Below are 26,330 nucleotides of genomic sequence, written 5' to 3'. Positions count from 1 at the left end.
TTTACCCAGTTTTGTTCTATTACTGTTGTTCTAATTGTAAAGCGCAACGGAATATGCTGCGCTATATAATAAACTGTTAATAAATAAATAAATGTGGCTCGGCTCCCTGCTCCCACCTCCTGCTGCCTGGCACACTGCTAAGAGCGCCGGCCCGTGAGCCAATCAAAGCTAACGGAACGGCAGCAGTGACCCCCGATTGGCTGCAGTAACGCAAGTTCTGATTGGCTCACGGGCCAGAGCCATAATTAATATGCATAAGAGACTTGCTGAGGGGCAGGGGAGGTGTGCGCTCTCCCCCCCTTAGGCTCAGAGGCGGGCAGCAGCTGTAGCCGCCCAGACCAACACACAGCAGCAGCACAGACCAGCCCTCAGCAGCAGCCCAGACCAGCCCTCAGCAGCAGCCCAGACCAGCCCTCAGCAGCCGCCCAGACCAATAGCCCAGCGACAGCAGTGGTGAGCATTATTGGGGCAATATTTGTATGTGGCACTGTACTGGGGTATTATTTGTATGTGGCACTGTACTGGGGCATTATATGTATGTGGCACTGTACAACGTGAAAAACACTGTACACTGCAAAAACGGGGTTGTGACACAAGGTCATACTCCTACAAATGTCATACCAAAAGGTGTGCGCACAAAAATTGGGTGTGGCTGTGTGACAACTAGGCCACAACCCCATTTTTGTGTGATAACGGCTCTTTCACTTCTTTATAGATCTTTTCTGGCTCTTTGCCTCTGACTGGTTGGCCACCTCTGACCTAGCTCATAGGTCTGTGATGTCCCTAACCTAGTAGATTTAAGACCTATTTGGCCCAGAGTTCATCAACACAGTTAAGGTTAATTAAAAGCCCCAGAAATCCTTCTAGGATTTGAGAAGGCATTTCCTGCAAGATGATCGATCTGTGAAAGCCAGTACTTTGACCTGAGACCACGTAGGCACTACCAGAGGTAGAAGCACCACCAGAGGCTCAAGAGGAAGCTCCTGCAGCACACTGATTGAGGTGCAGTGTCATCCACCAGTAACCACTCCAGGAGACATAAAGGTTATACTAAGTTCAGTTAAAGTAACTTCCCAACTTGGTCTTTCTCAAGTAATAGCAACCCGGAAGCAGATTACCACAAACAGGTGACTTTGAGAGATGTTAGAAAATGGGTTGTCCCTACCTCTTTGCCATTTTCACACCAGAGGTTTCCTTGCTCCAAAAATTGCAGTCCACTACTAGACAATGTATTGTCCCTAGCACAAGCATTATCCCAGGGCAAGATAGAATTAGCAGACATAACCAAGACGGGATTGACCAGCCACTTTCCAGTGTGAAAGTAAGATGGCTTCTACAGACCTGTTTTGAATGTCAGAGCTTTAAATCTATTAAAAAAATAGATGAACATTCAGAATGGAAGGTCAATCATAGGCTCCCTTCCTCCTCTCTTAAAATTATTTCTGCATCAAGATAGACCTGATACAATCCAAGGTCCTCTGGAGAGACACACTTTACCAGTGGACAGATATGGTCTTTGGGCTCTTCAATGCGCCATACACATTTACCTGACTTACAAAAGCAATAGTGACCCACCTTTGCCAGAAGGGAATCCGTTGCCTTATCTATCCGGGTAATCTCTGAGTACAATGTTTCTCAACCTTGGTCTTCAAGACACACTAACAGTCCAGGTTTTTAGGATATCCATGCTTGAGTACAGATGGTTAATAAAATTAACTGGGGTACTAATTAAGTCACCTGTGCTCAAGTATGGCTATCCTTAAAACCTGGACTGTTAGTGTCCCTTTGATGACGGTGGTTGGGAATCCCTGTCTTAGTTGTTCACCCAGACTGAAATACATTTTTCTCTCATCAGTATCTCATTATATCCCTCTTCCTCAACCTAGGTTTCTCCATAAACAACCTGGCAGAGAAGTGACAGATATTTGGAATTGGGCAGTCCAGAAGAAAACTTCTATCTGCCATTTATGTACCAGGAGAGCTAAGGGAGCTAGCAGACTTCAGAGTACCTGACTCTAGGCAAAGTGAGCCTCAAACTGGTGATTTTCAGAACATTGTAAGTACATTTGACCTTCCTGGGTTGGACCTGTTTGCAACCCCGTCCAACACCCAGGTTCCAACTTTTGTCTCCAGAGTTTGGACCCACGGAGCCTTTCGCATAGATGCCATGTCCTTCCGATGGACAGATCTTCCCCTTCCTTATATCTTTCCTCCTCAGCCATACTGTTGAGAGTCCTTCACAAGATCAGACTAGTTTACCGGGTTTGGCCCAACATGATTTGATTTCCCGTTATCAAACAGCTACGCAAAGGGTCCAAGATTCCCCTAGGCTTGTCCAAGGACTATTTTCAGGGCGCTTTAGACCTACATCAGGACTGCCACACTGTGTGTGGATTGTGAGATTGCTCAGATGTTAATCAACACTAACCTTCCTTCAGCTGCTTCAATAACCTTAATTAATGCCTCTCTGAGACAGAGCACAAGATCCAAATAATGGCCCCAAATTCAGGTTGGATCGCAGTGTGCAATCCAGCCGTAAATTTTGAGACAAAGATGCGGGCGCATGCGCAGTACCTGTCCTGCGCATGCACCCGCATTTTCTGTGGTGGGGGGGCGCAGAATATGCGATCACCTCTGCCTGTCAATCAGGCAGAGGCGATCGCAGGGGGGGGGGGGGGATGGCGGGCAACGCTCCATTTCCAGGGATGAGACAGCATTGCACATGCACACGCCCGTCATACGCAGCCGCCGCGATAGGGAAGATTGGTTCGCAATTTCTACTTGTTCAACGAGGGGAGGCTCTGGTCAGCATGCTGGGCGGCCTTGCCCAGTAATGGGCGGCCCCCAGCATGCGATCCAAAGGATTGCAAATTCTGCTAATTAGCAGAATTTGCAATTCTTACTGAAATAGGCCCAATGTGCCATCATGAATTAATATATTACCACATCAACCTCTACACATGCCAAATGATTTCTTGGCTGCCTATGTGGAAATCCTTTTCCCTAAAACACAAACTCTACCATTACAATCCATCCATGCTTTAGCACAGTTGGCTTAGGGCCTAATTCAGTAAGGATAGCAAATTCTGCTAATTAGGGGGGGTGTAAATTTGATCCCATCTGTAATCACAGCTGCAAAAATACACTTTGTTCCGTCTCTGCGCAGCTCAGCACTTACTCCTACAGTGCAATGTGAAGAGGCTAATCGCGGACATCAGACACCCACCCTAAAAACGCTTGGATGTGCCTGCGTTTTTCCGGACACTCACTGTAAACGGTCAGTTGCCAACCACAAATGGCCATTTCCTGTCAATCACTTTACGAATGCCTGTGTGCTCGTATTTTTCACACAATACAGTGGCTGACCAGCGATGCCCGTTGTTGTTGTCCGACGCGCGTGTGCATTGCGGTGCATATGCATGCGCAGTTAGGACCTGATCGCCCACTGTGTGAAAACGCACAGCAGTGATCCGATCTGAATTCCCCACTCAATCAATTCTGGTCAGGTCACAATGGGGGTTAAATATAGAAAAAGGTGAAATTATATACTGTACACAAAAGCTCATGAATTAAATGTAACAAGAACTAGCATTCAGGAATAGGACAGTGTATTTAGTACATACACTTTTCTATCAGTTCATTGTCAGGAGGGGGCTAGAATTTCACTCCTGTGAAATGGTGTATCTACTAGGATAACATAATTTAGACCAGCAATGGATTGTAGAACAGATCCTTGCAATGAATGATTAGTCATCTACAGCAGCCATGTGTCTGTTATAGCACCTGTCTCATCTATTCATCTGTCATATCAAGATGGAAGCCTGCTAAGCTGTATACACCAGTGTCTCCCAGCCACAGTCCTCAACGCACACTACAGTCCATGTTTTAGTGGCATCTATGCTGGACGTATAGATGGTTAAATCAAAATATATGAGGTACTAATTAAGTCACCTGATCTCAAACATGGCTATCCTTAAAACCTGGACTGTTAGTGTGCCTTGAGAACCCTTGTATACACACACACTTATCTATGGCTGTCTATCTATCTACATTCTACAGCAGGCATTCCCAACCACAGTCCTCAAGGCACACCAACAGTGCAGGTTTTAGTGATATCCAGCCTTCAGCACAGGTGACTTAATTAGTAGCTCAGTTATTTTGATTTAACCATCTGTGCTGCAGCCTGGATATCACTAAAACCTGCACTGTTGGTGTGCCTTGAGGACCGTGGTTGGGAATGCCTGTTCTACAGTATCGAGACAGAGAGCTATTTGTACATAGAATACATACATACAGACTGCACTTGGTGCACTTTATAACGCTTCTAACGTAGAAGGAAACTTGCTGACACCTATGGTGCATTAGCACCCCGCCTCAGCCATTACACCACACGCACCTGCATCTCACTACTTCTTGTGTTCCCGATATTAAACTAAAAAGAAAAAAAAAAGGTAACCAAAAAAGTTTTTGAACACTTTATCAGCGAGTCGCTCCAATCGCATTGCCGTCTGCATCCACCTCAGCCCCGGCATGTATCATTGGGACCGTGTGATTGGCTGCTGCGAACAGGAGCAGAACACCCTGCCCGGATATGTCCCTAGACCCCCACTGTTGGGCGCTGCTGCTTGTGTGGCAGCAGCAGCAGCTCCTGACTCTCCTGCATCCACACTGGCTGAGATGGTGCGCACTCCCTCCGGTAAGTGGCTGCTGCGTGTGCCCTACACTCCGCCCGATAGTGCATCTGTGCTTTTCTCTCCGGCTCCTCTTCTCATTGCTGGTATTAATAATGCTGTGGCGGTACACGCACTCAGACTAGGTACACGGCGGGGTGTATACACACATACACTGGGGGCCTGATTGTGTCACAGCGCACGGTGGCGATAACACATCCAGATCTCTGCTACTGGCGCTACCGGTAGTTATAGCGCATGATGTGCACACCCCTACCCGCGCAGGGGGGGATCTACATTTTTAGTATTGCCTGCGCCATTATAACACCCTCTTCTCCAGCTACCTTACCCCTGTGCTGGCAGCGGGCGGCAACCAGTGCCCTGTGTGGGCAACGCCGATGCCATGCATTTTAACGGTTATACCAATAACCACTTTATAGAGCCACGGGGAGCGCCCTATACACTCCTGCCACCAAGCAGTGCCCGTGCACCGCGTTACTAACTATTGATGACCGCAACATAGTCACACCTGCGGGCATTCCATTTTAGGCTCTTCCATATAACTGCTACAGCTGTTACAACAAATTCTGCAGACAGTCTTCAGTATATGCTTCGATTATTGATATAAAGAAATCCCGAAGCCATGCTTTTTACAGTTTGTTTTATTTGACCCTTACTTATAACTAAACTGCATTGTTTAAATTTTTCTTTGGTGTACCTTTCTCCATTTAGAAAATATACAGATGTGTACTCCTACAAACAGCCCTCTTAAACGCATCACTATGCAAATAAGACGCACAAATAGCGTAAAGTGAATAAAATGATATGCAGCATGCCTGTGTGTGACTGCGGCTGTATCTGCATACAAAATGGTACGTTAGTTACAGTGTTTTCCTGGAAACCACTGTAATGTAACATTTCGCATGCAGATGCAGCCACGGGGCTGCCCGGGACTTGTCAGCTCACTCATGCCAGGCATCTCCCGTTGCATGATGTACAGTATGAGGACACATCTGTATACATTACATGATAATGGTCTGTTCGACCCTCATTCATTTTAAAATGAACATAGATTTTATTGATAGTGTGGATGATGTAATTAGAAATGGAACAATAATTAACAGTTTGGGAGGGGGAAGGGGGGGGGAGTACAGCATGAAACTACAGTAGTCAGCTGAGAACCTCCATTGTGACTCTCTTGACACTTCAAATATTTGTGGTCTCATGGTGATTTATTAAATGTCTTTCAACAACTGCTACCAAGTCTTTACATTGAGGGGCTCATTATTGGTAGGATGTACTAAAAGCAAAATATGGCCAAAACTTCGAAAACCTCAGTTTTCTGAATTTTTGCTGCATTTTCCATATGCAATAAGCCCTGGAATGTGACACGGTGAGATATTGTCTATGCCCGATTTTGACTATGCAATTTCCCTTGAACTACCCCAGAGCCCAGAAGCACCGATTTTGACTATCTGTATCTTTGATCTTGACTAAGGGGCAAATTCTGCTAATCAGCAGAATTTGCTATAATTTGAATCGCATGCTGGGGGCCGCTCATCGCTGGGCAAGGCCACCCAGCATGCCTACTGGTGCCCCCCCCCCCCCCCCCCCCCCTTTCTTGATGAAGGAGAAGTTGTTTTGCAATTTCTGCTTCATCGTAAAAGATCTTGATGCAAGCTGTGCCCGCAGGAGGCCCGGCGCCACCTTATCACGGCGGCTGCGTGTGACGTCACAGAAGCGATCACTTTTTCTGCAGCCCCCCCGCAGAAAGGATGGGTGCTGCGCATGAGCCCACTGGGCCATCGTAAAAATTCCGGTTGCGATCCAACCTGAATTAGCCCCTAAGTGCCAATGTTGCCTATACTTTGTACCAGATAGTGTAATATCAAGTCAAGAATGACTTGCCTGCACAGTCTTTTTCCTTGCAATACCGACCCCACGGCAGTGCGCATCGGTATCTCAAGCTGGCTAACACCTGGCAATTTGCACTAACTTTCCTTGCGATTTTGAGTATAAAGTAAAAATCTCAAGGATGAATCTCACGGGTGGTCTTCAGTTTGCCGGCTGTCGGGATCCCGGCGCACAGTATACTGGCGCCGGAATCCCGACAGCCGGCATACCGACACTTTCTCCCTCTTGGGGGTCCACGAACCCCTGGAGGGAGAATAGATAGTGTAGCGCGCCACCGAGCCCGCAAGGGGCTCATTTTCTGTCGGTATGCCGGCGGTCAAGATTCCGGCGCCGGTATGCTGGTCGCCGGCATATCCTACTACATCCGAATCTCACAGTGTGTACACACCTTTAGATCCAATAGGCTGGCATTGCCTAATAAAAACCTATGGGCTCCTTTTCACATTGTGCACAAAAAGAGATCCATTAGGATACCCCCAAGTGTCCCCCATGGCTCTTGCTGGTGACAGCTGCGCATGCGCAGAAGGCTTCCCGGGTCATAAACCTGGGAGTCCTGCTATCTCAATTCTTCATACATACTGGCATTATTAACGCCGCTATGTATGTGGTAAGTAAACCAATTTTGTGGATGTATTATACTGGAAAATGACAGTTTGGTCTGTTCATTAGTTAGGAGTATTGTGTACCCTGGTTGTCAACAACAGAGACCGTAATTTCCTTCAAGAAGCCTACTTAAACATTAATGACTTTGACCTGACTACTAGTTAGTATAATGCCTGTTTAGCACCCCTCATGCATAGAAATATAATAAGGTAACCTGAATAATTTAACTCATTTGGTAATCCCATTTCCTGGCTGTTTGTTTTGAATATCAAATTATGCTCCTTAAGCATTAAATGTTCAAAACATTCTAAATCCACACTATACAGATTGTTGAAAGCCAAATTATAGCATTATGGATTGTCCAAGATGTTGTCTGGCTACAGTGGTAACAATTTCATATTTTATAAATGCATAGTTTATCTTATTGGGTGAGCAGTTGTTAGGTTCATGATACACCGTTTGATTGCAAATTTTCTTGGGTCAGTTTCTAGTAGTTTTATCTTTGCTTATAGAGCATTATCTGCTTTCTTTTATCCCTAAGTGAGATACATTTTACAAAGGAACAATACATTTTTATTTTTTTATTTTGATCTATTTTAACTCGTGGCTTGTTCTCAGGTGACACACATACCTCTTACTTATCCCACACTTACTCGTTTTACTGGTTTTATCCACAGTGTAGTAATTCTTCTAAAAGCCTCCCACTGCTTTTACTACCTACGTATAATCAGAATCAGAATCAGCTTTATTGGCCAGGTGTACTCGCGTACACTAGGAATTCTTTGTGGTACAATGCATCGCCAAGCAGCAACATGAAGGGGGAATACATAGCATACGAAGGGGGAAGAACATAGCATACATTACACGTATGAGTTGATACTGCACATTGCAACTGTACAATAGACTCAACATATTAGACATATTATACACGTAGGACTAAACACAAAGGCTGCTTGGCAGAGCAGCACCGAGGCAGCCATCCGCGGCGCCAACTAGAACTCAAACAATGCACATAATACAGAAGATTTAAGTATTACATCAAAAGATAAAACACACAGACAATAAAGACAGAAAGCATAATGCAGGGTTGGTGTAGGCATTTTGGGTAATAACCTCCAGGGGTTGTGTATTCCACCCTCACAAGGTACCAGGTGCGGCAGCCATCTTAGGCGCTCTGCGTAGGATTACCCAGGGTGGAATAGTCCACCCCTAGAAGAGAACACAAAACAGGGAGATTGCAGAGTCCTTAGGTTCAGAGTAGGGTTCCAATAAAACCATCAGGTCCATGTATTTTTCATCCCATCCACAAGTTTACCAGATAAGGCAGCCATGTTGGGCGCACTACGAAGGTTACACAGTGGGAGATGAGCCATACAAGGGCCAAATGCATTCACGGGAAAACTGACACGAGTGTAGGAGTATGCTATACCCTGCATGGAAAGATCCAAATGAAGCACACCTTGCCCATGGAGGAACCATCCGAGGCAGCCATGTGAGGCGCACTGTGTAGGTTACTGCTGGCAGGGTGTGCAACCAATGGAGGTACACATTACAGGAATAGCACACAGTGGGGGCTAAGTACCCTGTAAGAAGAAAGAAGAGAAAGACACATTTGCAGGAAAACATTAATTTGTGAATATGATAAATGTCCTGGTCTCATGAGAGCAGTGCGGGTGGGTGTGAGAGTGTGGGGAGCAGTGCGGGTGGGTGTAAGAATGTGGAGTGCACAGTAATGTCCAATGTAACTTAAAATATAAAGTTGTGTTTTTTGTTTTTGAACTGGTAGATGGGTTATTGGGAATAATATAGTAAAAATTATACTCTGGGTAGATTTACTAAAGCTTCTAAAAGTGATAAGTGATGTTGTTGCCCATAGCAACCAATCAAATTCTAGCTCTTATTCATCCATTGCATCCTAGAAAATTATACTCTGCTTTAATCTGCCATATTGCCTTTAAAATGGCAACTAAAGTATTTTTTATTTTACATTATTTATTTGATGTCCCCATCTTAAATGACTCACCATAAACATAATAATAATGATGTTATTTATATCCTATGCAAGTATGGGGCAGTGCGCGCCGTAGGTATACAAAAAATATATAGAGGCGTGGCTCATGGGGAAGGGGCGTGGCCACAAAATAATACCAATTCATACTACGGTGCACAGTAGTCTCCATTATTCAAATTATGCCGCACAGTAACGCCACTACTCCAGGTAGAGCCCCTTTCACACATTACGGCAGACAGCGTCCCCCTTTTCTCTAACGTCCTAGTGGATGCTGGGGACTCCGTAAGGACCATGGGGAATAGACGGGCTCCGCAGGAGACTGGGCACTCTAAAGAAAGATTAGGTACTATCTGGTGTGCACTGGCTCCTCCCTCTATGCCCCTCCTCCAGACCCCAGTTAGAATCTGTGCCCGGCCAGAGCTGGGTGCTCCTAGTGTGCTCCCCTGAGCCTGCTAGTAAAAGAAAGTATTTGTTAGGTTTTTTATTTTCAGTGAGCTTCTGCTGGCAACAGACTCACTGCTACGAGGGACTGAGGGGAGAGAAGCAAACCTACCTGTCTACAGCTAGGTTGCGCTTCTTAGGCTACTGGACACCATTAGCTCTAGAGGGTTCAAACACAGGCATCTGTCCTCGATCGTCCGTTCCCGGAGCCGCGCCGCCGTCCCCCTCGCAGAGCCAGAAGAACAGAAGCTTGAAGACGGCGAAAACGGCGGCTGAAGACTCCTGTCTTCATTTAAGGTAGCGCACAGCACCGCAGCTGTGCGCCATTGCTCCCAGCACACTTTCACACTCCGGTCACTGTAGGGTGCGGGGAAGGGGGGGGGGGGGGGGGGGCCTGGGCAGCAATTGAAGTACCTTTTTGGCATAACATACATATATACAGTCAGGCACTGTATATATGTAAAAAACCCCGCCATTTTTTTCACACAGAAGCGGGACAGAAGCCCGCCGCTGAGGGGGCGGGGCCTTCTTCCTCAACACACCAGCGCCATTTTCTCTTCACAGCTCCACTGGAAGGACGCTCCCCAGGCTCTCCCCTGCAGTATCCAGGTACAAGAAGGGTAAAAAAGAGTGGGGGGGCACATAAATTTAGGCGCAAAAGACATAAAATCGGCAGCTATTGGGTAATCACTTATTATAGTGAATATCCCTGGGTTATATAGCGCTGTGGTGTGTGCTGGCATACTCTCTCTCTCTTCCCCCAAAGGCCTTTGTGGGGTCCTGTCCTCAGTCAGAGCATTCCCTGTGTGTGTGCTGTGTGTCGGTACGGCTGTGTCGACATGTTTGATGAGGAGGGTTACGTGGAGGCAGAGCAAGTGCGGATAAATGTGGTGTCGGGGCCGACACCTAATTGGATGGATATGTGGAAGGTCTTAAATGATAATGTAAGCTCCTTGCATAAAAGGTTTGATGACGCTGCAGCCTTGGGACAGCCGGGGTCTCAACCCGGGCCTGCCCAGGCGACTCAGAGGCCGTCAGGGTCTCATAAACGCCCACTATCTCAGATGGTTGACACAGATGCCGACACGGAGTCCGACTCCAGTGTCGACGATGATGAGGCACAATTACAGCCTAAGATGACCAAGGCCATCCGCTACATGATTATTGCAATGAAAGATGTATTGCACATTTCAGAGGTTAACCCTGTCCCTGACAAGAGGGTGTATATGTTTGGGGAGAAAAAGCAGGCAGTGACTTTTCCCCCGTCGCATGAATTAAATGAGTTATGTGAAGAAGCGTGGAGTTCCCCTGATAAGAAAGTGGTGATTTCCAAAAAATTACTGCTGGCGTACCCTTTCCCGCCAACGGACAGGTTACGTTGGGAATCCGCCCCTAGGGTAGACAAGGCGCTGACACGCTTATCTAAGAAGGTGGCCCTGCCGTCTCAGGATACGGCCGCCCTAAAGGATCCTGCGGATAGGAAGCAGGAAGCTATCTTGAAGTCAGTGTATACACACTCTGGTACTCTACTGAGACCAGCTATTGCTTTAGCCTGGATGTGTAGCGCTGTAGCAGCATGGACAGATACTCTGTCAGAGGACATAGATGCCCTGGACAGGGATACTGTCTTGCTAACCCTGGGCCATATAAAAGACGCCATCTTATATATGCGGGATGCCCAGAGGGACATTTGCCTGCTGGGCTCTAGAATTAATGCAATGTCCATTTCTGCCAGGAGGGTCTTATGGACTCGGCAATGGACAGGGGATGCCGATTCTAAAAAACACATGGAGGTTTTGCCTTATAAGGGTGAGGAATTGTTTGGGGACGGCCTCTCGGACCTTGTGTCCACAGCGACAGCTGGAAAGTCGACTTTCTTGCGTCAGGTTTCCTCACAGCCTAAGAAAGCACCGTATTATCAAATGCAGTCCTTTCGTTCTCAGAGAAGCAAGAAGGTCAGAGGTGCATCCTTTCTTGCCAGAGGCAGGGGTAGAGGAAAGAAGCTGCACCATGCAGCTAGTTCCCAGGAACAAAAGTCCTCCCCGGCTTCCACTAAGTCCACCGCATGACGCTGGGGCTCCACAGGCGGAGCCAGGAGCGGTGGGGGCGCGTCTCCGAAAATTCAGCAACCAGTGGGTTCGCTCACAGGTGGATCCTTGGGCTATACAAATTGTATCTCAGGGATACAAGCTGGAGTTCGAAGTGACTCCCCCCTCACCGTTACCTAAAATCAGCCTTGCCAGCTTCCCCCACGGAAAGGGAGGTAGTCCTTGCGGCAATTCACAAGCTGTACCTCCAGCAAGTGATAATAATGGTCCCCCTCCTTCAACAGGGAAGGGGTTACTATTCCACACTGTTTGCGGTACCGAAACCGGACGGTTCGGTAAGACCCATTCTGAATTTAAAATCCTTGAACATTTATATGAAAAAATTCAAGTTCAAAATGGAATCGCTCAGAGCGGTCATTGCAAGCCTGGAAGAGGGGGATTTTATGGTACCTCTGGACATCAAGGATGCTTACTTGCATGTCCCCATTTATCCACCTCACCAGGAGTACCTCAGGTTTGTGGTACAGGACTGTCATTACCAATTCCAGACGTTGCCATTTGGTCTGTCCACGGCACCGAGAGTATTTACCAAGGTAATGGCCGAAATGATGGTACTCCTTCGGAAGCAAGGAGTTACGGTTATCCCGTACTTGGACGATCTCCTCATAAGGGCGAGGTCCAGGGAGCAGTTGTTGATCAGCGTAGCACACTCTCAGGAAGTGTTGCAACAGCACGGCTGGATTCTGAATATTCCAAAGTCGCAGCTGATTCCTACGACGCGTCTGCCCTTCCTGGGTATGATTCTGGACACAGAACAGAAGAAGGTGTTTCTCCCGGAGGAGAAGGCCCAGGAGTTAGTGACTCTGGTCAGGGACCTCCTAAAACCAAAACAGGTGTCGGTGCATCACTGCACGCGAGTCCTGGGAAAGATGGTGGCCTCATACGAAGCCATTCCCTTCGGCAGGTTCCATGCGAGGATCTTTCAGTGGGATCTGTTGGACAAGTGGTCCGGATCGCATCTTCAGATGCATCGGCTGATCACCCTGTCCCCGAGGGCCAGGGTGTCTCTTCTGTGGTGGCTGCAGAGTGCTCATCTTCTCAAGGGCCGCAGGTTCGGCATACAGGACTGGGTCCTGGTGACCACGGATGCAAGCCTCCGCGGATGGGGGGCAGTCACTCAGGGAAGAAACTTCCAAGGGCTGTGGTCAAGTCAGGAGACTTGTCTGCACATAAATATTCTGGAACTAAGGGCCATATTCAACGCCCTGAGTCAAGCGGAGCCCCTGCTTCGAGACCAACCAGTACTGATTCAGTCAGACAACATCACGGCGGTCGTCCATGTAAACCGCCAGGGCGGCACAAGAAGCAGGGTGGCGATGGCAGAAGCCACAAAGATTCTTCGTTGGGCGGAGATTCACGTACAAGCACTGTCAGCAGTGTTCATTCCGGGAGTGGACAACTGGGAAGCAGACTTCCTCAGCAGACACGCTCTCCACCCGGGAGAGTGGGGACTTCATCAAGAAGTCTTCACACAGATTGCAAATCGATGGGAACTGCCACAGGTGGACATGATGGCGTTCCGCCTCAACAAAAAGCTAAAAAGATATTGCGCCAGGTCAAGGGACCCTCAGGCGATAGCTGTGGACGCGCTAGTGACACCCTGGGTGTTCCAGTCGGTATATGTGTTCCCTCCTCTTCCTCTCATACCCAAGGTACTGAGAATAGTAAGAAAAAGAGGAGTGAGAACAATACTCCTCATTCCGGATTGGCCAAGAAGGACTTGGTACCCAGAACTACAAGAGATGATCACAGAGGACCCATGGCCTCTGCCTCTCAGACAGGACCTGTTGCAACAGGGGCCCTGTCTGTTCCAAGACATACCGCGGCTGCGTTTGACGGCATGGCGGTTGAACGCCGGATCCTAACGGAAAAGGGCATCCTGGATAAAGTGATTCCTACGCTGATAAAAGCTAGGAAGGATGTAACAGCTAAGCATTATCACCGTATATGGCGAAGATATGTTGCTTGGTGTGAGGCCAGGATGGCCCCTACAGAGGAATTCCAGCTGGGCAGATTTCTGCACTTCCTACAGTCAGGTGTGACTATGGGCCTGAAATTAGGGTCCATAAAGGTCCAGATTTCGGCCCTATCCATTTTCTTTCAAAAAGAACTGGCTTCACTGCCTGAGGTTCAGACGTTTGTAAAGGGAGTGCTGCATATTCAGCCCCCTTTTGTGCCACCAGTGGCACCTTGGGATCTTAACGTTGTGTTGGATTTCCTGAAATCCCACTGGTTTGAACCACTTAAGACCGTGGAACTAAAGTATCTCACGTGGAGAGTGGTCATGCTGTTGGCCTTAGCATCGGCGAGGCGTGTATCAGAATTGGCGGCTTTGTCATGTAAAAGCCCTTATTTGATCTTCCATATGGAAAGGGCAGAATTGCGGACTCGTCCCCAATTTCTCCCAAAGGTGGTACAGGTTGAGTATCCCATATCCAAATATTCCGAAATACGGATTATTCCGAATTACGGAATTTTTCGAGTGAGAGTGAGATAGTGAAACCTTTGAGCCATCAGAAAACAATGTACACAAACTTTGTTTAATACACAAAGTTATTAAAAATATTGTATTAAATAACCTTCAGGTTGTGTGTATAAGGTGTATATGAAACATAAATGAATTGTGTGTATGTACACAAACTTTGTTTAATGCACAAAGTTATTAAAAATATTGGTTAAAATTGCCTTCAGACTGTGGGTATAAGGTGTATATGAAACATAAATGCATTCTGTGCTTAGACTTAGGTCCCATCGCATTGATATCTCATTATGGTATGCAATTATTCCAAAATACGGAATAATCCGATATCCAAAATACCTCTGGTCCCAAGCATTTTGGATAAGGGATACTCAACCTGTATCATCGTTTCATTTGAACCAACCTATTGTGGTCCCTGCGGCTACTCGGGACTTGGAGGACTCCAAGTTGCTGGATGTAGTCCGGGCTTTGAAAATATGTTTCCAGAACGGCTGGAGTCAGGATGACTGACTCTGTTTATTCTGTATGCACCCAATAAGCTGGGTGCTCCTGCTTCAAAGCAAACTATTGCTCGCTGGATCTGTAGCACGACTCAGCTGGCTCATTCTGCAGCTGGATTGCCGCATCCAAAATCAGTGAAAGCCCATTCCACAAGGAAGGTGGGCTCTTCTTGGGCGGCTGCCCGAGGGGTCTCGGCTTTACAGCTTTGCCGAGCAGCTACTTGGTCGGGTTCAAACACTTTTGCAAAGTTCTACAAGTTTGATACCCTGGCTGAGGAGGACCTTGTGTTTGCTCATTCGGTGCTGCAGAGTCATCCGCACTCTCCCGCCCGTTTGGGAGCTTTGGTATAATCCCCATGGTCCTTACGGAGTCCCCAGCATCCACTAGGACGTTAGAGAAAATAAGAATTTACTCACCAGTAATTCTATTTCTCGTAGTCCGTAGTGGATGCTGGGCGCCCGTCCCAAGTGCGGACTTTCTGCAATGCGTGTATATAGTTATTGCTTAATAAAGGGTTATTGTTATGAGCCATCCGTTGAGTGATGCTCAGTTGTTGTTCATACTGTTAACTGGGTAAGGTTATCACGAGTTATACGGTGTGATTGGTGTGGCTGGTATGAGTTTTACCCTGGATTCCAAAATCCTTTCCTTGTAATGTCAGCTCTTCCGGGCACAGTTTCCCTAACTGAGGTCTGGAGGAGGGGCATAGAGGGAGGAGCCAGTGCACACCAGATAGTACCTAATCTTTCTTTAGAGTGCCCAGTCTCCTGCGGAGCCCGTCTATTCTCCATGGTCCTTACGGAGTCCCCAGCATCCACTACGGACTATGAGAAATAGAATTACCGGTGAGTAAATTCTTATTTTTACACACTGCGGCAGACAGAATAAATATATATATATATATATATTATATATATATATATATACACACATACACAAATTCTGTTCCGGCACTCGGCTCTGTCCCTATTATGGGACTGGCTTGCTCTGGTGCCCTCCTCCCGGGGCACAACCCCTGGTATACAAACAGCAGGAAATAACGAGGCGGCACTCGGAGTCTTGAAAAACAGCAAACCATGTAATAGTGCAAATCAATGTTTCGGGGTTACCCCCTTCATCAGGATTAGTGCAGTGTGACAAACAATGTGTTTAAATACCACTTACCCCCTCTCTGGAACATCCCCTCTGGCCGGTGCCGCTGGCCGCGCCGTCCCGGTCTTCAGACTGACGTCATCCGCGTCTCACAGGAAGTGACGCGACGGCGCCGGGAGGCGCGTCCATGGCAACCAGCCTAACAGTCATACAACAATACATAACTGTCAGTGAATCAATGCCGTGAACAACATGAAATCAGACACGGCTTTGTGCAAAAAACATCTTTGTCAGCTGCCATATATTACTTAGTGCATTGATGGTTTCATAAATATCTCCTTCGCATGGGCTTCACCTGCTCCGTGTCTCCCATAAAATCCAAACATTAAAAGTCAAATACCATTATAAAACGCTAAAACCCCTCTGAGGTGTCAAAGTGACCCCACTCCTAAGTCTACCTGTGTCCGCATACCTTCTAAAACCAAGAGTAAGTATGACACGAAAAATAACAATGAAAAATAATAAAAATAAACTAAAAATGTTAAACCATAAATAAAAATGGGAATGAAAATAACACTGGTCTTCACCTCCCTGACATTCGCATTTAAATCTTTTTGGTTTTGGCTGCACTCACCCCCTATATATACTGGGGGGATATGCTGCCAATCTAACCCATCCAGACCTACCTATGCAGTTTATTCCATTATATATTAATCAAGCCTAATCAGGTCAAAATTAATCTCCCTTTACATCACTGGCTGTCCATGTAGTTAAATAAAATTAATCAAGCCGAGATTATCATTTAGGCCTGCAGGTCTAAGGGTGTTTAACCTGTGGATCCACATTGATTCTAGCTGTAGGAGTTTTCTACCCCTATCACCTCCTCTCAAAGACTCTGGCACATGGTCAATGATTCTGTGTTTAAAAGTTGCCATAGTGTGCCTGTATTCAAGAAAATGTTTAGCAACCGGTTGATCCCCTTTGCCTGAAGCAAGGGCATTTCTTATGGCTAACCTGTGCTGTGCCATCCTTATTTTAAACTGACACTCGGTTTTTCCGATATAATACCTGCCACAAGGGCAAATAATCGCGTAAACCACAAATCTGGTGGTGCACGTCAAGGGCCATCTGATGGTAAACTTCTTGCCTGAGCACGGGTGCACAATGTGGTCCCCCACAGACATGTGGGAGCACGTTGTGCATCCCGTGCACTTGAAACAACCATTTTTGCGTTTCAAAAAATGCTCCGGTGTTACCTTAAACGTAGCCATATCGGTTTTCACTACCATGTCTTTGATGATCCGGCCCCTGACATAACTGGGCATGATCCGTTGTTGGCGAAACATCGGCAATTCCGGATCAGTGGCTACCAGGGGCCATAGTTTCTTTATTTCCTTGCGGACCTGATTGCTATGAACATCAAATTCACAAGCCCAGGGAATTGCACCCACCAGTTTTTTATCATTTTTGGGTTTCAGGCATTCCTCTCTATTCATTTTTACTGCTTTCACTCTGGCTTGTGCCAGTAATTGTCGTGGGTAGCCTCTAGCTCTCAGACTAAGCTCCATCTCATCAAGTTGCCTATCCCTCTGTTGTGTGCAGCTGTTACTTTTGCACACTCTCAGAAATTGAGAGTAAGGCACACTTCTCACCGTGGAAGCTGGATGACAACTGTCATACCTCAGGATGGTGTTCCTGTCAGTTGGTTTTTTAAACAGACACGTCACCAGCTGGCCTTCTCCGATTTTAATCTTAAGGTCTAGGAAGCAAATTTCACTACAGCTACTGCTCATGGTTAACTTCACTGGGCTGTCTGTGTTGTTATGCTCCAAGACAATATTTTCCAAGTCACCCACCTCTCCATGCCACATCAAGAGCAGGTCGTCTATATATCTATAATAAAGAAATAGTCGACTAGAGATCCTATTGTCAATGAAAAAAAGGTTACGCTCTACCTCCCACATGAACGCATTCGCGAACGAGGGTGCCACGGAAGATCCCATGGCACACCCCGTTAGCTGCCTATAAAATTGCCCATCAAAACTAAAAAAATTATGGGTTAAAGTGAAATTCAATAATGCTATAAAGAAATCTATATCCGGGCCCACATATTTTATGGGAGACACGGAGCAGGTGAAGCCCATGCGAAGGAGATATTTATGAAACCATCAATGCACTAAGTAATATATGGCAGCTGACAAAGATGTTTTTTGCACAAAGCCGTGTCTGATTTCATGTTGTTCACGGCATTGATTCACTGACAGTTATGTATTGTTGTATGACTGTTAGGCTGGTTGCCATGGACGCGCCTCCCGGCGCCGTCGCGTCACTTCCTGTGAGACGCGGATGACGTCAGTCTGAAGACCGGGACGGCGCGGCCAGCGGCACCGGCCAGAGGGGATGTTCCAGAGAGGGGGTAAGTGGTATTTAAACACATTGTTTGTCACACTGCACTAATCCTGATGAAGGGGGTAACCCCGAAACGTTGATTTGCACTATTACATGGTTTGCTGTTTTTCAAGACTCCGAGTGCCGCCTCGTTATTTCCTGCTGTGTGTGTGTGTATGTATGTATGTATGTGTATGTATGTATGTATGTATATATATATATATATATATATATATATATATATATATATATATATATATAATTATAGAGAGAGAGAGAGAGATACTTACCATCTCTCTCCGCTGGCAGTCAGGCTCCTCGTGCTGGCAGATCCCAGGCAGCCGCAGGGGAGAAGGAGGGAGGGGTACTTAGACCGCAGCAGCGCTATGTAATTGGTAGAGGCGCTGCTGCAGCAGTCCCCTCTTCTTCCGCATTGGCTGGCCGCCGCTGTGAATGCTGGGATGAGGGAAGTGCATCCCAGCATTCACAGCAGCGCCGGGCAGCCAATGCATAAGGAGAGGGGAGGGCTGCAGCGGTGCCACTACCAATTACATAGCGCTGCTGCGGCTCCAGTCCCCCTCCCTCCGCCGCTGCTGCTCTCCTCCCCTGCCTCCGGCTTTAGCGCGGCGCACACAGCAGAGGCGGCTTGTAATGAGTCAATTTGACTCATTACAAGCCGCTGGCCGTTGCGCCCCCAGGGCAACTGCGCTGTGTGCCAGGCACACCTGGCACACAGGTAGTTATGGCGCTGCCCCTTCTCGCCCTATTGTGCAGGGCATTAAGTCTTGTTGGGAATAGTCAAAGGAACCCACCTCAAATTTCAGCAGAGTATCCTGCAGTTTTGCTGTTGTGCTTGTTACTAACACCTTCTGGGTTAAAAATGCAGATTGAGTCATGGAAGGGGTGCCACCACCAGGGCATTATATGGAAACCCTGCACAACTGCTATATCCATAAATATTACTACCACATAAATGCACTTTAAAGACTAGATAAAGTGACAGGAGCTATTTAATTGTTCTGTGGGTGTCCATCACTTATCACCAATTTCTGCTCGCGCCCTCCTAAGGTGCAAGGACATAAAGTGCCTTGCTAAAGTATTCACCCCCCTTTTGCATTTTTCATGTTTTGTTGCCTCACAACCTGGAATTTAAAATGGATTGTTTGAAGGTTTGCATCATTTCATTCACAGAACATGCCTACAACTTTGAAGGTGATATTTTTTTATTGTGAAGCAAATAACAAAAAGGACAAAATAACAGAACAGTGCATAATTATTCACCTCCTAAAGTCAGTACTTTGTAGAGCCACTTTTTGTGGCAATTACAGCTGCAAGTCGCTTTGGATAAGTCACTATGAGCTTGCCACTGCTCGAGCTCCTTTATGTTGGATGGTTTCCGCTTGTGAACAGCAATATTTAAGTCTGACCACAGAATCTCAATTGGATTGAGATCTGGGCTTTGACAAGGCCATTCCATCACATTTAAATGTTTCCCCTTAAACCACTCGAGTGTTGCTTTAGCAGTATGCTTCGGGTCATTGTCCAGCTGGAAGTTGAACCTCTGTCCCAGTGTCAAACCACAGGAAGATTGAAACAGGTTTTGCTCAAGAATATCCCTGTATTTAGCATCCATTTTTCCCTCGACTTGAAACAGTTTCCCAGTCCCTGCTGCTGAAAAACATCCCGCAGCATGATGCTGCCACCACCATGTTTCACTGTGGGGATGGTGTTCTTGGGGTGATGGGATGTGTTGGGTTTGCGCCAGACATAGTGTTTTCCCTGGTGGCCAAAAAGTTCAATTTTAGTCTCATCTGACCAGAGCACCTTCCTCCATACATTTGGGGAGTCGTCTACATGCCTTTTGGCAAACTCAAAACGTGCCTCTTATTTTGAACACTAAGTAATGGCTTTTTTTTTTGGCCACTCTTCCATAAAGCCCAGCTCTATGGAGTGTACGGCTTATTGTGGTAACATGCGCAGATACACCAGTCTCTGCTGTGGAACTCTGCAGCTCCTTCAGGGTTACCTTTGGTCTCTGTGCTGCCTCTCTGATTAATGCCCTCCTTGCCCAGTCTGTGAGTTTTGGTGGCTGGCCCTCTCTTGGCAGGTTTGTTGTGGTACCATGTTCTTTCCATTTGAAGATGATGGATTTAATGGTGCTCCGGGTGATCATCAAAGATTTGGATATTTTTTTTTATAGCCCAACCCTGACTTGTACTTCTCAACAACTCAGTCCCTGACTTGTTTGGTGAGCTTCTTGGTCTTCATGGTGTGATGCCTCTTGCTAGTGGTGTTGCAGCTTCTGGGGCCTTACAGAAAATGTGTTTATACTGACAGATCATGTGACACTTATGGCGGGATTCAATTCTTTTCACCCCCTTTCCACACCCATTCTGTTTCTGCCCTCGGGGGCATGGTATCATTATTTCAGCTTGCTACCCTTGGAGTAGTGAGGCACCCAACCATTTACACGGCTAAACCTGATTACTATGGGCGCGATATGCATGATAACAGGGATCATTTTAGCCAGGAGATTGGGCGTGATATATCATTTAGATTGCACACAGGTAGACTTCATTTCACTAATTATGTGACTTCTGAAGGTAATTGGTTGCACCAGAACTTATGAGGGGCTTCAAAGCAAAGGGGGTGAATACATATGCACATGCCAATTTTCAGAATTTTATTTATAAAAAATCTTTTGTAGATACAATTTTCTCATTTCATTTCAACAACTCAAACTATTTTGTGCATATCCATCACATAAAATTCAGATTAAAAAAAAAATGTAATTACAGGTTGTAATGTAACAAAATAGGTAAAAAGCCAAGGGGGGTGAATACTTTAACAAGGCACAGTATCTGACCAAAGTAGGGCTTTCAGGCACCATAACATAGTATTGGGGGATTTGATTGGGCTGACCATATTTAGTGCGCCAGAGCTCACCCACCTATTTTATCTATCACCATAATATAGCACTTGGCTTTTGGGCACCTTAACTGTCTCTTTAGACGGGAGCAGCCGCTTTACAGGACTAATCCTTTTCATTTTGGGCACACCGGGCTAAATGTAATAGTCTGCGAGTTGCTGGAGGTGTGGGACGAGTCTGACAGGTTTTTTGTTTTTTTAAAACCAAACCAAACTTGCCTTGTAAATGATTGCTGCTTTAAAAAAAAAAAAGGCAGACTCGCACAAAGTCCCACACATCTGGCAACTCGCAGGCTATTACATTTAGCCCAACATCTACGATATGTGATGAGAACTTGTGCAAAGCAGCACAAACATTTGCTTTGAGATAAAACAATTAACTTTCCCCATAGCCCTTTGCTATGCCTATATATTATTTCTAAGGGGTCCAGTATGCTATACCAGCAGATCGGATGCCGGCTGTCCCTATACCAACAGTGGCATCCCGCCTGTCGGAATACCGGCAGTGAGTCCCCTTGCAGGCTCGCCAAGCTGCGGGCTCGGTGTCAAGCTTCAGTCGCCACAGGTTCTCTTCCAACTCGGTTGGCAGCGTGGACCCACCAACCGAGTGGGAATTAGAGGCGGGTGTCAGGATGCCATCTGTCGGCATAATGCTGGCTGTCAGGACTCTGGTGTCGGGCTTCTGAAAGCCGGGATCCCAACCGCCGGCATTTTGACTGCATCCCTTTCTAAGTGTACTATATGTGTTTTGACATCCTTTTTTTTTTTTCTTTTCTTTTTTTAAAGTAACTTTTGGACATTATGCTGCTAGCTCTGCATAAGCCCGATACTGTGATCACTTATGGTTCATACAGACCATGCATATGTCACAACAGTATTGTCATAATTTTATGTTTGACATGTCCATTGTATTACTTTGAAAAGTTGATACATCAGATATGTCAAATAGAAGCTATTGGAATCACTATTGGTTTTATTTATCAGGTACCACATAGTGTACACAACACTGCACACACTTTTTGGTGCCTGTATAAATAAAAGATCATTCCTATAACTTCTAGTTGACTGGGTAAACACAGAAAACAGTAACAAGTTACCAAAGCAGAAATACATAGCTTAAGTTTCACACTTTCATATTGCACCACATTCTGGATAGCAGAAGTGTACAGTGGCGATTTGCTGGTGTGAATGATCATGTATCCAATGTAATGGCTTGCATACTAAAGCTGGACAATCTTTCTAGTTAGAGCAAAAATCTGGTAATGTACAGTATTGAGAGCAAATGACAATCAACCATTTGCTCCCAATCGCCAGAAAATTGACAGAAATGGTCATTTGGTTAAATCAAATGAATTTAACCAAATTGTCTGAATGGCCATTTTTGTCTGTTTTTTCCAGTGTTTGAGAGCAAATGGTTGACTGTAATTTGCTCCTATACATTACTGGATTTTCCTTCCAACTAGAAAGATTGGACAGATAGTTTATAGTGTGTATCCAGCTTAAGTGATATGTATTGTATTATGACTCTGTGATCTAGTAAAGATACTATGGGCAGGATACCTTGCGCATCGGCATATGCATGTTGATATAAGCAGAGGACAACTTCCGATAACAGTTGTCCTTTGTGATGTGGAGGCTTCCAGGTTTATGACCCAGGAGTCCTTCTGCACCTTCATGGCCGTCTGCTTGCGAATGCACGAGCTGTGGGGGACACTAGGAGGGATCTTATTGGATCCCTCTCGGGGGAATGAGGTGGAGATTTGACTGCATTTTTGGTGTTACTGCAACCCGCTCCTTTTTATCTTTAAGATTTTTTTTTTTTAATAAAACTGTATGTTTAGCGTAATAAAAAAATAAAAACAGCAGATGCAAAACACTTTTAGTAATCTCACAGCAGAGTGGGGGTCCTGGAGACATGTTTAAATAAGGATTTGTTACATCTGCTGCTGGATCAAGCTAAGAATTGAACAGATCCACATTAACAAATGTTATCCCTGGAACATGGACCGATTTGAATTACGCACACTGACCTTTTTTCACCCTTTTGTATTGAATTTTTATTTTAAGAAACTCATTTGATTTGGAATCCAAGCTTTGTGGTGGGCAGTGTTAGTTATGATTAATAATGAGGGTGTGGTATAGACCAAGACCAGTTTTGTTATTAATCCTTTGTCATGCAGGCTCAGGTGTGTACTGTGTGACAGTATTTATTGTTTTACTAAAGTTTTTGGGTAGAGCTGTATGAATCCTAAAAAACTTAAAGTTGTGCTGCTTTGGGCCCGATTCAATTCTGCGTGATGTTGTGTACTAATTCCTGACTTCGAAAACTCCCGTAAATGGAAACATTGCGCAGACTTGAATCAGGCCCTTTGTTTGCATTTGGGAACTAAGGGACCGATGTATAGTTGAATTTATGCCTCTGTGTGGAGAATGGAGAGCTTGCAAGTAAAAATAAGATTTTACTTACCGGTAAATCTATTTCTCGTAGTCCGTAGTGGATGCTGGGGACTCCGTAAGGACCATGGGGAATAGCGGGCTCCGCAGGAGACTGGGCACTCTAAAGAAAGATTTAGTACTTTCTGGTGTGCACTGGCTCCTCCCTCTATGCCCCTCCTCCAGACCTCAGTTAAGGAAACTGTGCCCGGAAGAGCAGACATTATAAGGAAAGGATTTTGGAATCTCGGGTAAGACTCATACCAGCCACACCAATCACACCGTATAACTTGTGATACACTTATCCAGTCAACAGTATGAACAACAACAGGGCATCAACAATGGATGCCAACATAACATAACCCATTATTAAGCAATAACTATATACACGTATTGCAGAAAGTCCGCACTTGGGACGGGCGCCCAGCATCCACTACGGACTACGAGAAATAGATTTACCGGTAAGTAAAATCTTATTTTCTCTGACGTCCTAGTGGATGCTGGGGACTCCGTAAGGACCATGGGGATTATACCAAAGCTCCCAAACGGGCGGGAGAGTGCGGATGACTCTGCAGCACCGAATGGGCAAACTCAAGGTCCTCCTCAGCCAGGGTATCAAACTTGTAGAATTTTGCAAATGTGTTTGAACCCGACCAAGTAGCAGCTCGGCAAAGCTGTAATGCCGAGACCCCTCGGGCAGCAGCCCAAGAAGAGCCCACCTTCCTTGTGGAATGGGCTTTCACTGATTTTGGATGCGGCAATCCAGCCGCAGAATGAGCCTGCTGAATCGTGTTACAGATCCAGCGGGCAACGGTTTGCTTTGAAGCAGGAGCTCCCAACTTGTTGGGGGCATATAGGATAAACAGCGAGTCAGTTTTCCGGACTCCAGCCGTTCGGGCTACATAAATCTTCAAAGCCCGGACTACATCTAGTAACCTGGAATCCTCCAAGTCACGAGTAGCCGCAGGCACTACAATAGGTTGGTTCAAATGAAAAGATGACACCACCTTTGGCAGAAATTGGGGACGAGTCCGCAATTCTGCCCTGTCCATATGAAAAACCAGATAGGGGCTTTTACATGACAAAGCTGCCAATTCTGACACACGCCTAGCCGAAGCTAATGCCAATAGCATGACCACCTTCCACGTGAGATACTTCAGCTCCACGGTCTGAAGTGGTTCAAACCAGTGGGATTTTAGGAAACCCAACACCACGTTGAGATCCCAAGGTGCCACTGGTGGCACAAAAGGGGGCTGAATATGCAGCACTCCCTTAACAAACGTCTGAACTTCAGGAAGAGACGCCAGTTCCTTTTGAAAGAAAATGGATAGGGCCGAAATCTGGACCTTTATGGATCCCAACTTCAAGCCCATAGTCACTCCAGACTGTAGAAAATGCAGAAATCTGCCCAGTTGGAATTACTCTGTAGGGGCCTTCCTGGCCTCACACCAAGCAACATATTTTCGCCATATGCGGTGATAATGCTTTGCTGTCACGTCCTTCCTAGCCTTTATCAGCGTAGGAATACCTTCCTCCGGAATGCCTTTTTCCGCTAGGATCCGGCGTTCAACCGCCATGCCGTCAAACGCAGCCGCGGTAAGTCTTGGAACAGGCAGGGCCCCTGTTGCAACAGGTCCTGTCTGAGAGGTAGAGGCCATGGGTCCTCTGTGAGCATTTCTTGCAATTCCGGGTACCAAGGTCTTCTTGGCCAATCCGGAACAATGAGTATTGTTCTCACTCCTCTTCTTCTTACGATTCTCAGTACCCTGGGTATGAGAGGAAGAGGAGGGAACACATAGACCGACTGGAACACCCACGGTGTTACCAGGGCGTCCACAGCTATCGCCTGAGGGTCTCTTGACCTGGCGCAATACCGTTGCAGCTTTTTGTTGAGACGGGACGCCATCATGTCTACCTGTGGCAGTTCCCATCGATTTGTAATCTGAAAGAAGACTTCTTGATGAAGTCCCCACTCTCCCAGGTGGAGGTCGTGCCTGCTGAGGAAGTCTGCTTCCCAGTTGTCCACTCCCGGAATGAACACTGCTGACAGTGCTTGTACGTGATTCTCCGCCCACCGAAGAATCCTGGTGGCTTCCGCCATCGCGACTCTGCTTCTTGTGCCGCCCTGGCGGTTTACATGAGCCACCGCGGTGATGTTGTCTGACTGAATCAGCACCGGTTGGTTGCGAAGCAGGGGCTCCGCTTGACTCAGGGCGTTGAATATGACCCTTAGTTCCAGGATATTTATGTGTAGACAAGTTTCCTGACTTGACCACAACCCTTGGAAGTTTCTTCCCTGAGTGACTGCCCCCCACCTTCGGAGGCTCGCATCCGTGGTCACCAGGACCCAGTCCTGTATGCCGAATATGCGGCCCTCGAGAAGGTGAGCACTCTGTAGCCACCACAGAAGAGACACCCTGGCCCTGGGGGACAGGGTGATCAGCCGATGCATCTGAAGATGCGATCCGGACCATTTGTCCAACAGATCCCATTGAAAGATCCTCTCATGGAACCTGCCGAAGGGAATGGCTTCGTACGATGCCACCATCTTTCCCAGGACTCGTGTGCAGTGATGCACCGACACCTGTTTCAGTTTTAAGAGGTCTCTGACTAGAGTCACAAGCTCTTGAGCCTTCTCCGTCGGGAGAAACACCTTCTTCTGGTCTGTGTCCAGAATCATGCCCAGAAAGGGCAGACACGTCGTAGGAATCAGCTGCGACTTTGGGATATTCAGAATCCAGCCATGCTGTTGCAACACTTCC

The 26,330-nt window shown here is 46.5% G+C and overlaps 2 protein-coding genes across 6 annotated transcripts in view; one reads left to right on the top strand and one right to left on the bottom strand.

The window, feature by feature from the left end:
* The window catches only part of MCF2L2 (MCF.2 cell line derived transforming sequence-like 2), a 1,017,734-nt gene that overhangs the window by 394,799 nt on the left and 596,605 nt on the right, over window positions 1-26,330 (bottom strand). The gene's annotated exons all lie outside the window — the stretch shown is intronic.
* Window positions 4,206-26,330, top strand: part of B3GNT5 (UDP-GlcNAc:betaGal beta-1,3-N-acetylglucosaminyltransferase 5) — a 125,000-nt gene continuing 102,875 nt past the window's right edge. Inside the window, exon 1 of the mRNA XM_063916349.1 lies at window positions 4,206-4,696. The gene's annotated coding sequence lies outside the window, so the exon portion shown is untranslated. The remainder of the gene's footprint in view (window positions 4,697-26,330) is intronic.

This window comes from Pseudophryne corroboree, chromosome 4 (assembly GCF_028390025.1).
Source record: "Pseudophryne corroboree isolate aPseCor3 chromosome 4, aPseCor3.hap2, whole genome shotgun sequence".
Lineage (NCBI taxonomy): Eukaryota > Metazoa > Chordata > Amphibia > Anura > Myobatrachidae > Pseudophryne > Pseudophryne corroboree.
Note: the sequence above shows the minus strand (reverse complement) of the source record. Positions and strands in the feature narration are given on the sequence as shown.